A 15,796-nucleotide genomic window follows, 5' to 3' on the forward strand; every position below is an offset into this window, starting at 1 on the left:
TGGTGACAGTGGGCTACAAGAAGTTACATGCTCTGACGCTGCACTGCAATATCTACAATCACCTGGGAGAGAAGCCTCTGGATGTGTCTATGAGAATTGGGTTTACTGTGGTAGAAAACACACCCTTAAACATAACCATCACCATTCCATGGGCTGGGGTCCAGGCCTGAATGAAAAGACATGAATGAGCTGAGCACCAACCTTCGCCTCTGCTTCCTGACTGCAGCTGCAATCTGACCAGCAGATAAACAAAAATACAGACCAATCCTAACACAGCAAATTCATTAAGTGTAAATAATCCAAATATATTGAGTGAGAGAGAACAGAGTAGTTCATGAAAACGACCCAACTACAAGCTGCCTATAACAAATGTAACAAACTATTTATGGTACTGGGGATTGAATTTATGGTTTCAAGCACACTAGGCAATCGGGCTATTACTGACCTATAAGCAAGCCTCATTTCTTTCTTCTTTTGAGGTTGCAACAAAATAGAAATTGGCCTTGAAATTACTCTGTAGCTCAGGCACACCTCAAACTTACGATTCTGCCTCAGCCTCCTGAAAAAATGAGATTATAACACACACCACCTCCTCAACTTAAGCTCACTACAGAGGCAGGCTGAAAGTAAAAGAATGTAAAATAATTAATCATGTACATAGTAGCCAAAGGAATACAGGATGACCTCTAAAAATATATAAAGCTGACTTCAAAGCAATGAAAATACCAAACGGAGAAGTATATTACACAGTACACCTAAATGTGTGTCCAACAAACAGCAACAATGGAAAACATGAGGCAAAAACAGACCTGAGAAGGTAACCAGTTACAAATGGAGATGCAACCGTTAGCCTCCCTCCCTTTCTTCCTCCCCTCCTACACTCCACTTCTTCTCCCTCACTCTCTCCTCCCCCCTCTCCCTGCCCCTGGTCCCTCAAAAGTTCATAAAACAGAAAACAAACAATAAAACAATATAGAACAATAGCCACAGATTAACCAACAATCTCTGGTCAACATTTATGGAAAGTGTATCAAATAGCAGGATGTACCTTTCTTTATATCTTTCAAAATGCCCATGGACCACATCCCAAGATGTCCCAGTCAATAGAGCAAAGCCTCCCTAAACATAAAGCAACTAAAATCAGACTGAGTGTATTCTCTGATCACAATGCAATCAAGCTAGAAATCAGTAACAAAGATGAAAGGCAAATACATTTTCAACCATTTCAAAACCAAGGAGCAGATTTTAAATAATTCTCAGGAAGAGGGAGACCAAAGGAAAGGGGTAAAGATAAGATTCACTGGGAACCTACACCACAGTCGGCCTCGATCCAACTCTGAGTTTCTGTATGATATAAGAACTAGGTTCCCATTAGTAAGTTCCATTTCTTGCTGGTTAAGTAGGCATTATTTATAATTGAATAGGATAAGATATGGGTTTTTTGTCTTTTTTCCCCCCTTAGATTTAGTTGAGGTGCTAGGAACACAGATTTTTCATGTACAAGGCCCTGAGTTCAATCCTCAGCACTGCCATTTCTGTTCTTCAATTACTTCCATCACTGAATCACATGATACAGTAATGAACATACATAGGTGGGTGTTACAAATGCTTCCCCTCATCACCCTGTGCTTGGCACCCAAATGTCACCAAAGCAACTGCAGTGCCTGGCACAACAGAGTCTACACAACAGATGTGCTTGTGTCCCTGAAAAATCCTAACCCTTGAGTGAGGGTCTTGGGTGATGGGCCTCTTGTAGTGACTAGGTCCTGAGGACAGGAGTAGCACCCTTCTGAAAGAGAAGTACAAATCATGTGACCTACAGCTATCCACAGAGAAAACAAAGACAGGAAGACCTCAAGTTAAATGCCTATTTGGGATGCAAATCAAGCTCAAGGCCAGACTAGGCAATATAATGAGACTGTCTCTGCATTTTAAAATACAAAGAGGGCAAAGGATACAGTTCAGACATAGGGCACCTGGCCTTGCATGTGTAAGACCCTGAGTTCAATCCCCCTTGTTACAAAGACAACAGAGATCCCCCGAAAAGTCCCTTCCTGCCTTCCTCCAGGACAAGAAGATGGCCATCTAAGAACTACATCTGACACCAAACATGATACTGCCTGTATCTCGGACTTTCCTACCTTTAGAAGTATCCAAAATAAACCTTCATTGCTTATAACCTGAACAAACAAAAGAGATATAAATAGCCGCATGAACAGACAAAAAAACAGATGGAAACTGTAAAAGTTTCTCTCCTACCAGCATTCTTTTTTCTAAAATATCTGATCTCAAGGAAGCATTAGGGAGAAAAAAAAAACAAATATCTGCTTAGATGACTCACACTAAGATATGAGTAACTGATGAGCTTGAATAGTCCCAAGGTACAAAAACAGCCTCGCTCAAAGGGCACTGTAACAGAAACTAGTGTGCAGAACAGAACTCGAATGTTCCTATCAGCTTAACTCAGTTGCCCCAGGGAATGTCACACCCTGGCAGTTCTAGTATTTAGAATGTAAATGGGACAGACACAAACCCTAAATCACAAAGCACTGATGGTAGCTTTCTCCTTGCTACAAACTCTGATCCTGAAGGCCCTTTGCACCTTTCCCACACGAGGTGATGGTAATCCAGGAGCTCGGGTCTGGATAAAGACAACCCAAGCCCCACCAACATTTGTGAAATCTGCACTCAGTCTCCTCAGTTGCCTTACAGCTCACTCCTGTCTTCTAAGTGCTCCAGGGCATCTGTGTAGATGGTATCACCAGTCCCCAGTAGGCTGTAGTCCCTCCTCTCAAATTAAGACAAAAAGACTTAAGCAGGACTGAACTGTATTTAAAAGCAACTACGAGAAGTTCTGACTTTTGGATCCAGCCGGGCTTGCTGAAGGCAAGAGAGATCTGTTTCCATTGGCTGTGTCCATTGGGCTCCAGAACAGACTCAGATTCCACTCAAGTGTTTACTCTCCTTCTGGCTTACACCCCTTTCCTCTCCTCAGCATGATGGCCATATCTCTACCTACACCATCACCTAAGTGTCAATAATGTGTTCCAGAATGCTGGAGTGTTCATCTGTGAGGATTAGGGAGAGACACATATGTGCTAAATATGCCTCACAGAGTCTAACACACAAGGCAAAGACAGAAACAGCAAAGGGCTGATCACACTGACCCCAGCCAGCTGAGAGGTAAACCAGCCACCCATCTAACAAACAGCACAGACACCAACTCATCAGGAAAAATGCTCATTTTGTGTTAGCTCTGGAGGTTGTAGCCCACTGCTGGAGCACCAGACTTGTAAGCATAGTGAGTGGGGTGGTGCGTTATGGCAGGCCCACAGAGTAAATGTGTTCCCCTCATAAAAAGAGAATTCCCAGATCCCTTTGGGACTTTCCTCCAATGACCCAAAGAATCCACCACCCAATACTTAAGGTTTCTACCACCTGGCAATACCACCAGGCTGGGCTCCAGCTTCTGACACATGGACTTTTGATGGATTTGTTAGATACAAACTTTACCCAGAATGCCCAGGGCTGAAGAAGAAAACAAAAGCAAAGATACCCAAACTACATCAAGCTGCTCTTGTTTTTAAATGGGAAGAAGGGGAGGAAGGCAATGGAACATGGCTGGGCAGAAGGCAGGTTAGTGATGATATTACTGAACAATAGAAGGTATGAGACACAATTCCTAACTGGCAGTGGTTTGACATGCTAGAGAACACAACAGAGAAGGAAAGCTTCTAAAAGTTGCTGCTACTGCTAATCATGGTTGAATATGCAAATAGATTTTATTTTGTGCCTGATTATTATTCAAAATAAATCTGCATGTCATAAATTATGCCAGAGTAATGTGTTTTGAGCTTTTTGTGACCACCAACTGTGCTTCCAGCCCTCTCTTGGCAGCTTCCTTCTTGGTCAATTACAAAGCTTCAAGGCAGCAGGGCCACTCCTCCTAGAACTCTAAGCATCCTAAGTCACCAAGCTGGCCAGTTCAGTAGGTCAGCAATTTGGAATTCCAATGCTCAGCTGGTCTACCCTGCAACTACAGTGTTTTAGTCTTTCCCAAGTGTTCCATCACTTCCCAACTAACAGAGAACAAAAGAGTTCTGAACAGGCAATATCCAAACCAAAGCTTTTGCTTGCTTGATTGCCTCGCTGGCTTCCCTTCAACTCACTGGTTATCTTCCTGCCTCAGTCTCCCAAGTGCTAGGATTATAGACATAAACAAATCCTAAATTCTTAAGTACCTCACTTTGAAGAGATGTCAAAATAAATTCATAACAAAAGAAATTACCAATGGATAAACAAAGATCAAATAATTTGGTAACACCACTCTTCTCAGATATCCCTGGTCAATATGCAAACTACTACCTCCATGGAGAGAAATTCTTCAGCAGCATCTCCAAAGACTAAAACTGCAAGTACCAAGAATCTCCTAATAACTACTCTTGGTTGTCTACTTGACCATATCTAGAATAAACTACAACACAAGCCACTTCGACAATGATATAAGGGATTTTCTTAGCCGGATTATGTGAAGCAAGAAGACAAACCCTATCCCTAGGCAGCTCATCCTGGTGGCAGCCCATGTAGAAGGACATGGAAAAAGGAAACTGCTTTTTGCCTGCTTGCTTTCACTCTTGATGGTAAGTTCATCTATCCTATTGCTGTGTCATTCCTCCCACATATTAAATCCAACTTCTTTGGGATTCTAACATAGACTGAAGACCAGTAGCTCTCTATCCAGAAATCTTTCAAGCTTTGAATGCTAGAATGGGACTGCTTAGTCATCCAGTGTCATGTCCGGAGTAACTATGAGACAGCCATTGCTGGGCTGTCCAGACTACATCCTATAAAGCAACCTAACAAATCCCTTGGAATGCCTATCTTCATTCCATCAGCTCCACTCCTTTAAAGAACCTAGTATAGGAATTACTAGAGACCTAAGATCCAGTTTCTAGAAATGCTCTGGCATACGCCTTCCCTCTCCATTTGTTATCTGTGAAATAACAAAAAAGGAACAATTACAGTATTAATCTAACAACCAAAAGAGTAACATTTTAATAATAATAAGTAGGCATCCAGCATTAGAATTACAGCAGATGCTTCCTAGGATTCTCACACATCTTCTTACTTAATCCTCCCACAACTCTTAAAGGTGGGTGCCAGGGAAAAGAAACCCAAGATCACACTGCAGGGTAGAGCTAGGGTTTGGACAGAGGTGATCAAGCTCCAAAACCCAGTCTTAACCATTATAAATCACTGTAGTGTATGCTGCATGGCAGGGTTACATAAAATAAGTGACAAGCTTAACTACAGAAATACCAAGATTTGTCAACGACATACCCATAGCACTGCTGTGATCATGAGCAAAGTCTCTCTCTCTCTCTCTCTCTCTCTCTCTCTCTCTCTCTCTCTCTCTCTCTCTCTCTCTCTCTCTCTCTCTCTCTCTCTCTCTTTCCCTCCCCTCTCATTCGGGGATGTTCTCAGGTAGTCTAATAGAATATTTCACTGGTACTTCTCAAAACTTAGGGTCATCCAAAACACAAGGCTGAGCCAAGTGAAATGTAGTAATGCAATGTAGTATTTATTCTAAGGGGTCCTGGATCAGAAAATGGACAGTAAATAAGAAAACATATTATGTCCAAACAAAGCCTAGCATTTAGTCACCAATCACATGCTAACATTGTTTTGGTTTTGACTAATCTGCCATTCTAAAAGAAAGTCGGAAACTGAAACTAGGTGAGGTAAATGAGAGGGATACCTTGTGTAACACATCTAGAACTATTCCAGAGCAAGAGGCTGGGGAAAGCTTAGTGTCAGATCACTCACCCACAAGAGGCAAGGCACACGATTGTCCTGTATGAGATGCTGAGCTCCATCCTCAGCACCAAACACACATGCATGCACAAAAACAGGATGCTAAGGGAGGACCCAGTGTAGCTCAACGGCAGCCTGGGCAACATGGCAAAGCCCATCTCAAAAGAATAAATACATAATCCAAGTGCAGTGTCTCATACCCTTAATCTTGGTCCTTGGGGAAGAAGGCAGGGAGACTAGGAGTTTAATATCATCTTCAGCTACAAAGAGTTCCAGACAAGCCTGGGCTATAGGACACCTTGTTTCAAAAGAAAACAGCAAGAGAAGAGAGATGAGAGAGGGGGGAGGAGAGGGAGGGAGGGAGGGAGGGAGGGAGGGAGGGAGGGAGGGAGGGAGGGAGGGAGGGAGGGAGGGAGGGAGAGAAAAGGAAGGTGGAGGGGACAGAAGAACAAAGCTCTTCAAGTGTCCTGGCATGAAACAAAAAGAAATCAAGGTTCAGACAGTATACACACAGTTCTGGAAAACAGTGTGGGCATAGGAACTGAGGTGTCTTTTATGTCAAAAGGATAAGAAAGCACATATGTATAGAACAGATACTTCTGGAAGGACAAAGGACACATGTACCTGAGACTAGCCACTTCACAAAGGAAGAAGAACAGAAGTAAGTCTTCCACAAGTGTTTGCTTGCCTCTTATAAACCAAAATACATGCATGCATTACCAATTCAAAACACAATCAACTTTTTATAATAAAAAGGACTTGGGGACTAAGACAAACTGCAAAACTAAGATAAGGAGTGGGAGAGATTAGAAATCAACACCAGAAATTAAAAGAAACCCTCCACTTTCCTCCATTACCTATTGAGACTTTCCCACCATCATGGCTTCTTAAATGCGCTTGGATCCTAGCTGGGTGGGGCTGCTTGCCAATCTAGCACATTGTCAGAGTCTTCTTCAAACTGGCCTCTCTCCCTGAAAAATCTAAACTTAAAAGCCACCCACCTATTGTGCTTTTTAGCATGCTATGTGTCTTATCTACACCAGGGACAGCAAGTACCAATGCTCATGCTGTCAGGACTCCCGCCCATGACAACAAGCCTGCTACTCAGTGATCACAGTAGTTTTCCCATTAAATCCAGCTGCTGCCACCACACTGGCCCATGAAACAAAACCTGTTCACCATACCTGGCCCCTGCCATGTGAGTCTGTCTGCCTTCATGTGCTCCTCCATTCTGCTCTGAAATGAACTAAGGACTTAAGAATTTTATACAAATGTAAAGCAAAGAACCAAGGCTGGTACTGAGACAAAGGCTAGAAGGAGTTCAACATTAAGACTACTGGGCAAAAAAAAAAAAAAAAAAAAAAAAAAAAAGCCGGGCGATGGTGGCGCACGCCTTTAATCCCAGCACTCGGGAGGCAGAGAACTGTGAGTTCGAGGCCGGGCTGGACCAACAGCCTCCAAAACAATACAGAGAAACCCTGTCTTGTAAAACCCAAAAAAAAAAAAAAAAAGACTACTGGGCCACCCTGGGGTGGGTTTCAAATTCAGCTTTGGCTTCCGGAGCCAGCATAAGAATTTAGACACCCAGTCCATATAGAACAATTCTTGAAGGAGACTTATCTCATTACATAAAGCAAAACAAACTCTTTGAAATAACCAAGACAGATACACAGTCACATCTTCAAAGCGTGGTACTGTTCCTGTCAGTGCTCCTCAGGAGACTGTTGACACTTTACCAAAGTCCAATTCAACACACTGATTTTTACAAAGAACAGACACATGCTTGACAGCCCCGTCCGTATACCAAGCATCTTCATTTCTTGTCTCCCAATTAAACGATAAGCTCTATGAATACAAGATCCACTTCTTCTAAATCCTACCCATAGTTCCAATGTGTGTTTTGTTCAAGAAGAAGCAGATGATGACCACCACCAGGACAATGGGAATGATGAGGATGACAATGACTCTTCACTTAATATAAATGAAACTCTACAGGATACAATATGAGCTCATGATGGCAAAAGTTATCTCTAACCTAAACATTGTGATTTCCACTCCCACTAAGTAGACATTAGCTGAAGCCTCCAAGGAGTTTCCCAGTCCTTCTGTGGGATTATTGGGCATCAATTCCATTTGTGATCTTCCAATACCATTTTTAGTTTTGCATATCCCTAACTCAAAGCTTGCCAAGATATCCAATCAATGAAACTGAAAGAAGCGAACACTCTAGCAATCCCTATTAAAGGAAAAACAATATTACCATCTTTCAAGAATATAATCAATAGCTCTTTACAAACCAGCTGACAAGAGCAGGCTCCCTTCTCAATGACCCTGAGAGGTCAGAGAAGGAAGATGTGAATTCTAATGCAGACCTTCTGGATTTCTTTCAAGACACTGCGGTTTCTGCAAATCCTGAACTGTCAGGAATTGTCCAGTCCGGGTCTTAACACACATACATACACACCCTACTGTCAAGGAACACTGTGATTCCCTTTAGGACCTGTATCCCAGCCCCCGCCCCCACCTGAGCAAACTGAAAACGATATGAGTACTAAGTAATAAATTATGTAGGTAAAACCATCACGAGCAAAACAAAGTATTGAAAAAGACCACTCCTAAGCACAGACATTAGGACACATTAACAATTCTCTATCTGTATTTTATTCATGGGAATCATTAATAAATAAGTAGTCTCCTTCGACCCTGGATGGGCTTTTGCACATCAGTATTTCAGTCTCCAGGACATTCCACACTCAACTCCCTGTATCCCCACCCCCAGAGGGGACAGCTGTAATGTATGATGAGACCTGGGTCGGAAATGCCAGGTGGGGAAAAGACCAGTTCTCTCCCAGAAGGATTTGAGCAGGTAGGTGACATATCCAAGATACCAATGGTTAGCAAGTGCAATGTAGACTACAACTCTGACTTAGGCCTACAGTTCATCTTACTGAACCAACTAACCTGAATGTTGGTCATTAATTGCTGACCAAAAAAAAAAGAAAAGAAAAAGAAAAAGAAAAAAGACAAAAGAAAGTATTCAAACACCAACCTGAGGCTCTCACTTTTCTGAAACCAAACAGGTAACAGGTAACAGGTAATGGGTAACACAAGCTAACCCAGGCCTTGCACTCCACTGTTTCCCCCTATAGCCTGCCTCAAAAGCCTCAAGTGTTTGGACAGAACTGTCTGCCAAAATTAAAGCCTAAATAGCCTAGGAGTTTTTATAAATCCTTCTAACTCTGGAAGCCAGCCAAGCACCATCATTCTATCCCCTTAAGTCTTTTCTTACTAAGCTAAAACATAATCATAACAGCCACAGTAACAAATTACACTAAAGGCATGCGACAGTTTATTAATAGAAAACTTTCCATTTTTTTTTCTTGGAGGCGAGGGGCAACATGGGCCAACGTGTACCTGTGGAGGTCACAGGTAACCTGTAGAAACTGGTTCTCCTCACACCAGGTAGGTCTCAGGGATCAAACTCAGGACACCATGCTTGGCAGCAAGCACCTTCACCCACTGACTGAGAAATCGCCCTAGCTGCTCCCTGTTTTGCATTTCCCATGGGAGAGGGTTTCATATATGCCAGGCTAGCTTCGAACTCCCTCTACAGCCAAGGACAGAACTTGAGATCTGAATATCTCTACCTCCCAAGTGTTGGTATTAGACGCATGTGCTAACCCCTCTTGGTTTATGCAGTTTTGGGGCTTGAACCAGGGGCATCAAGCATGTTGAGCAAGCACTGCACCAACGAAACTATACCTCCAATCTTTTTACTTTTTATTACAGGCAATTATGTGGCTTTCTCATATATGACCCAGTATCTCATCTGAGATTCCCTCACCCCACTACCCCCGACCCTGTGAGTAGAAATTATTGAACTGTGTGATAGATAAGGCAGTGGGATTTTGAAGGTGTAAGAAGCCCACCTATAAAGCACAGCCAGTAAACAGGCATGTGGGACTCTACGTTGTCATGCTCTGTGAGAAAAGCCACTATGACCCGACACACACTGACTTAGTTAATCATCTACCTTTGAGAACTCATAAAGCGTAACAGGAAGCAAGTGCTGGAATTTGATAGTCCAAAAAGAATGGGGAAAATCAGAAGGGTCATCTCAGAGTGCTCCATTCCCCATAGGTGTCAGGTGATAGCTAACGAACACTGACAAGACAGGCAGGCATCTGTATGTGTCCCAGCGCACAGAGACAGGGAAAGTGTCCCACTTATCTCTAAAGGCTATGCCTAATCTGCACACCAAAACCAGGCAAGGACAACCTGAAAAGGGAACATAATTATGATGCTTATCATTTGTGACTACAGATGCAGAAGTCTAAACACATTCAAGTGAAAAGCAGAAAGATACATGTACTATGATCGATCTGTAACAGAAAGGCCGCCTGTGAATGCATGCTTATGTATGTGTGTATTAATGGGTCACGTGAATGTGTTTACACACACACAAGAACAAAGATATAGGACCAGAAATGTGAGTGGCACACGATGATTGGGACAGGAGTGACTGCAGGGGCAAATGGGGGTAAAGAGACAGGAAGTGGAGAAGGGAGATATTCAGCTCTACTCTATATTCCCATTATTCTTTAAGTTTTTATACTTAGCATGTTCCATGTCTGATAAATAAAATATAAAATAAGAGCAGAGCCCAAGTATTCCTTTCTTAGAACTGCTCTAGTTACTACAGCAAACTCTGATTCTTTTATTCACTCACATTTACTCATTTAACAGACAAGGATTCAACTGCAGCATGTGTCTACCGAGTTAAGTTGAAAAATAAGCACACTCATCACCATGTTCCTAAACATGCCAGTTACTTCTGTAAGACATGGTGCTGAGAGACTTAAATCAACTTCCATTTTTATCCATGCCAGATTTTCTAAATCTTATACTTTAAAAAAATTATCATTTTCTAATTAATAAATGTATTTATACTCAATTATTTGACAGATGTTAGTCCCTGCTTATGTGTCAGGTGGCACACTGCACAATGGACTTGTCATGAAGAATGAATACTATATGGTCCCTACTCAGCTTCTAGGGAGTGGGGAATTTTCCACACATTAGAATTTTAAGAGGCACATAACAAGCTGGAATAAGAACCAATACTTCAAAGTGAAACTGCACCCTCCAAAACAAAATTTAATTCCAACTTAATCCAGAGAAAAATAATTATTTTTTGTACAAAACTGCTCAATTATTTTAGTCCTCAAGGGAATAAATTAATGAGAAAATAGAAGCCACCAAATTTGTGGGCTAACTATCTGAGAATAAGCACAGGGCTCTAGGATCAGCCAGGCATGAAGAAGCAGATGCTAGATACACCATGGCTGTTTCCCCACCTGAAGTAAGGAAGCCATGCCTTTCTCCATCATCAGGATGGGGGGAAGCCATGCCTTTCTCCATCAGGATGGGGGAAGCCATGCCTTTCTCCATCAGGATGGGGGGAAGCCATGCCTTTCTCCATCAGGATGGGGGGAAGCCATGCCTTTCTCCATCAGGATGGGGGAAGCCATGCCTTTCTCCATCAGGATGGGGGAAGCCATGCCTTTCTCCATCAGGATGGGGGGAAGCCATGCCTTTCTCCATCAGGATGGGGGAAACAGTTTATGTTTAAAAGCAAGACGAAATCTGGTAACAAAGCAGTATGTTCATATACTTGTGTACTTTCATCTGGTTTAATTTTTCCCCCCAACCTTGTCACTCATTAACCAAGCAAAATGTAATTTCTGCATGCCTCACAAGTAGAAGAATGCAGGAAGTAAAGTCAAAAGAAGTCCACATTCAGATGCTGTGTCTAAGTGTAAAGTTTAAAAACAAACAAATCATAGAATCTTTGTTCACCTACCAGTAAACTACATAAAATCTACCTTCTAGCATGATTTAGAGATCAAATATAAAAATACCTGTGAAGATATAAACTATAAACATTTCTCCAAATAAAAATACACCAATAAAATAGAAACATTTAAAAGGTAAAATGTAGCTGGGCAGTGGTGGTGCATGCCTTTAATCCCAGCACTCGGGAAACAGAGGCAGGAAAATCTCTCTGAGTTCAGGGGCAGCCCTGTCTCGAACTCCCCTCCCAAAAAAATGTATATAAAAACAACATCATTGGGCATACATTAAGATCAAAAGGACTCATCAAAAATATAAACATTACCAGTGAAGATAAAGAAAAAGGGGAGCCCTTGGGTATGGAGGTATAACTTAGCTGGTAAAGTGCCTACATGTGCAAGACTCTGAACATCACCACCTACACCACATCAAAAATAAATTAATAGAAGAAAATAGAACCTTCATACATTGGTGATAAAAATGCCAATATACAGCAGCTATGGGAATGGTCCTTCAAAAGGCCATATTCACCATGTGACCAGAAATTCCACACAGAGGTATAGTTCCAAGAGAAATGAAAATATGTCCATAAAATATTTGAAAGTGACTATGCACTGAAGCATTATACAAAATAGGAAAAGTGAAAGTAACCCAAACAAGCGTCAGCTGAATTAATAAACTGTAGTATATCCATACAATGGAATAGCATTCTCCCATAAAAAAATTACATACAATAATATGAGTACCACACAGTGCAGAATCCCACCTATGGCATGTCCAGAAAAGGCATATCTACAGACACACGGAATAGCAGTGCTTGTCTAGAACTGGCTGTGACACTTCCACAACCTTGTGACTATGCAAACTACAAAACTATACACTGTAAGAGTGAATTCTATAGCCGGGCGTTGGTGGCGCACGCCTTTAATCCCAGCACTTGGGAGGCAGAGGCAGGCAGATCTATGTGAGTTTGAGGCCAGCCTGGTCTACAAGAGCTAGTTACAGGACAGCCTCCAAAGCCATAGAGAAACCCTGTCTCAAAAAAAAAAAAAAAAAGAGTGAATCCTATGGCATGAAATATATCTCCAGCAAGGCTATGCAGAAATCTAAGTGTCCACTCCTTTATTAAAAAGTGCCCTGCTCTCCTATTCTAATTAGGTTTCTGTTGCTGAGACACAAGGAGAGGAAGGGTTTAGTTCTTCACCTGAAGTTACAGTCCATCATCAGGGGATCCAGGGCAGGAACTCAAGGCAGGCACGGACACAGTGGCCATGGAGAAGTGCTGCATCCACGGCTTGCTCAGTTTGCTTTCTTATTATATAGAGCTTAGACCACCAGCCCAGCAACAGCACCAGCCCACAGTGGACTGGGCCCTTCCACATCCATCATTAATCAAGAAAATACCCCCACAGACTTGCTACAGTAGGCCAATCTGGCAGAAGCAATTCCTTAATTGAGATTTCCCTCTTCCTGGCTAAGTCTAGTTTCAGTTCAGTTGACAAAAGCTAACCAGTACACTAAGGTAAAGGCCTATTTTTTCCCCAAGAGATTACCCCGTTTGCCTGCATGAGTTAAAAAAAGTTTTTCTGAAATTAGATACTATACACAAATGGTGTCTTCAATAAAGTTCACATTAATCTGCTACAATCTTATTCCTTAAAAAGAATCAACTATACAGATTGTGTTTATTCTATGGGAATCCTTATAGACTACGTATACATACATCAAGATGTATGTATTTTTTCAGATACATCATTAGTAAGAGTGCCTGTTTAAAATCCCTTTGGGCACCTGTCAATCTACTGAAACCTAGGTAGACCCAACTTTTCTGTCTTCATTCTGCATTCTGCTTGAGATTGCCGGGTCCATCACTGCACCCTACTCTCTCCCATGGACTATTCCAATGCTCAATCCCAGTGGTTAAAATGTGGATAAACTCTTTAAATGCATAGAGTAGAACCAGTTTTTTAAGGTTAAATTTCATCTGGAATGTCTGAATACATATTCAGCAAAATGATTTCCTGGAATTTGGGATATAAAAATAAAGCCAATAGGGAAGTGTAAATGCTTTGCAATTTCTTTAGAGTTTTTGTTGTTGTCATCACCAAGTTCTATCCACAAAAAGTATTATGTATAAAGGCTTCCTGATTCTAGAATAAAGAAAGTATTTTATTGCCTAAAGCAAAAGGAAGATATTTTCCTTCTATTTAGTATTGTTATACTAAAATAGCATACCAATGAAACCAGCGAGGTGTGACAAGACCCAAGGTTTGTAAACAAAGATAAACTGTTCTTTATTGAGATTTCTTCCTGGATTAAGGGTAAATCCATCCCACTAAGAAAATAAAATTGATCCAACCAAAGAAAACCACATGAATTTTCCAACATAGGGGTACCCTGGGTGGTAATTTTAATGCGAGAGCTTGTCAAACTGCTGCAGGCATGGTGGGTTATGCTGGATACAGACAAAACCAGAAGACAGCTAGGACCTGTCAAACAGCAGCTGTCCAGTTATTCCCACAGCAGCACTCCCAACTTCTCTGGGTGAGGGCCATGTGCGAGAGGATGTCAAAGCAGGGAGAACCACCGGGTTGTCAGTGTCTGCATTCCCCTGCCGCAGACAGGGTGAATCCCGCCATCCCCTCCAGAGCTAGGAAGACTGCAGCTCTCCTTCCTTCTAGAGGACACTCTCTCCGCACCCGGGCCAAGTACCTCGGGCCTCCCTTTGTGGCCCTCTAGGGCTGGAGGGCTATGACCGGTCCGCAGGCCCCGGGGAAACCGAGTCCTACGGGCGACCCCTGAGCTCGGGCCCTGCAGCCCGCGTCCCGCACCGGCGGCCACCGGCGCACACAAAGGAGCGGGCCGGGACGCGGAGACGCAGGGGCTTGCCCGGGATGCCCGCACGCGAGGAAGGAGGGGACCCCTTGAATCCAGGCTGACACTCAAACCTGTTGCTGGATTCGGGGCTCGGGGACCCCACCAGGGCTCGGGCGCGACGGGTGCGGGCCGAGGCCGAGGCGGCGGGAGCGGGGAGGGCCCGCGGGGCTCGCACCTCGGGCGCTTTGTCTGCGGCGGGCGCGGACCGGCCGGCCGCGGGGCAGAATGGGAGGGGGGACCGCGCCCGCCCTCCCGCCCGCGACCCGCGCGTCCCTGTCCCGCGTGGCCTGCGCCCCCCGCCCCGCGCGGCCGCACTCACCTGGCTGGCGCGGGCCGGGCTGGCGGGCGCTGGGGACGACGCGGGGACGCCGGCGCGGCGGGCGGAGAGCTGGGCGAGGCGGGAGGGAGGCGGGCCGGGGGCGGAGCGGCCCGGGCGGCGGGCCCGCGGCAAATCGCTGCCCGGCCCTCCGTGCGTCAGGCTGGGGGGCGGCGGCGCGGGTGGCCCGGCCACCTCCCGGCACCCGCGGCCCGGCCCGTCCGCGCGACCTCGCGTGCGCCCGTGGCGGAGGCGCGGAGACCCCGCCCGGCACGGAAGGGGGCGGGGCGCCTGGGATTGACGTCCTGTGGTCCCCACCGGGAGGAGGCCGGCCGCGTGGGTGGTGGAAGCAGCCCTGGCCTGGGGTCAGGAAGTGTGGCTGGAGTTGGAGTGGCCCTGACACCCGGTTTGCTTCCTCCAGCTTCATCTACCTCCCCGGAGTCCCCGAATTCCCCGTTGGTCTAACGTGACCCCTGTGTGCTGGGATGCCTGTGGTCCCCTGTACCCAAGGTGGGAAACTGGAGGGGAAGGGGCTTCAGGGAGGAAGGACTGGGTGGGATTCCAGACTTTTGTTTGGCTCTGGGGGATCTTTCCAATGGATGATCCAAAATTCACAAACGGGGCTTTCTGAAGATGATTGCTTCAGAGTCTTCTTTCTTATTTTATTGCACAAGTCACTTTTAGGTCATTTCCTGAATTCAATTCTTAAGAGTCATCCACATAAAACCACAATGGCCACATGGTCCCAATTCCAGGCCTTCCGTAGAACTCAAAGTGCCACTCCAGCGTCACCCAGTTCAGTTGATAAACTCCTTCCATTCCAAATAAACACCCAGCTTTCTCTGTTTTAAGCTCTCTGGCTGAAAATATGAGATAGATTTCTTCCTTTTAATTCTGGGAGACCAGTCTGTATCTATTGTTACTTAGTTGGAGAAG

The 15,796-nt window shown here is 44.2% G+C and overlaps 1 protein-coding gene across 2 annotated transcripts in view; it reads right to left on the reverse strand.

Moving 5' to 3' along the window:
- Sestd1 (SEC14 and spectrin domain containing 1) overlaps positions 1-14,914 on the reverse strand; it is a 102,650-nt gene extending 87,736 nt beyond the window's left edge. Inside the window, exon 1 of one of the 2 annotated variants that reach the window (XM_040745677.1) lies at positions 14,864-14,914. The gene's annotated coding sequence lies outside the window, so the exon portion shown is untranslated. The remainder of the gene's footprint in view (positions 1-14,863) is intronic. The other variant, XM_040745676.1, reaches the window with a different exon arrangement.
- Positions 14,915-15,796: the final 882 nt, after the last annotated feature.

This window comes from Mesocricetus auratus, unplaced genomic scaffold (genome assembly GCF_017639785.1).
Source record: "Mesocricetus auratus isolate SY011 unplaced genomic scaffold, BCM_Maur_2.0 Super-Scaffold_100004, whole genome shotgun sequence".
Lineage (NCBI taxonomy): Eukaryota > Metazoa > Chordata > Mammalia > Rodentia > Cricetidae > Mesocricetus > Mesocricetus auratus.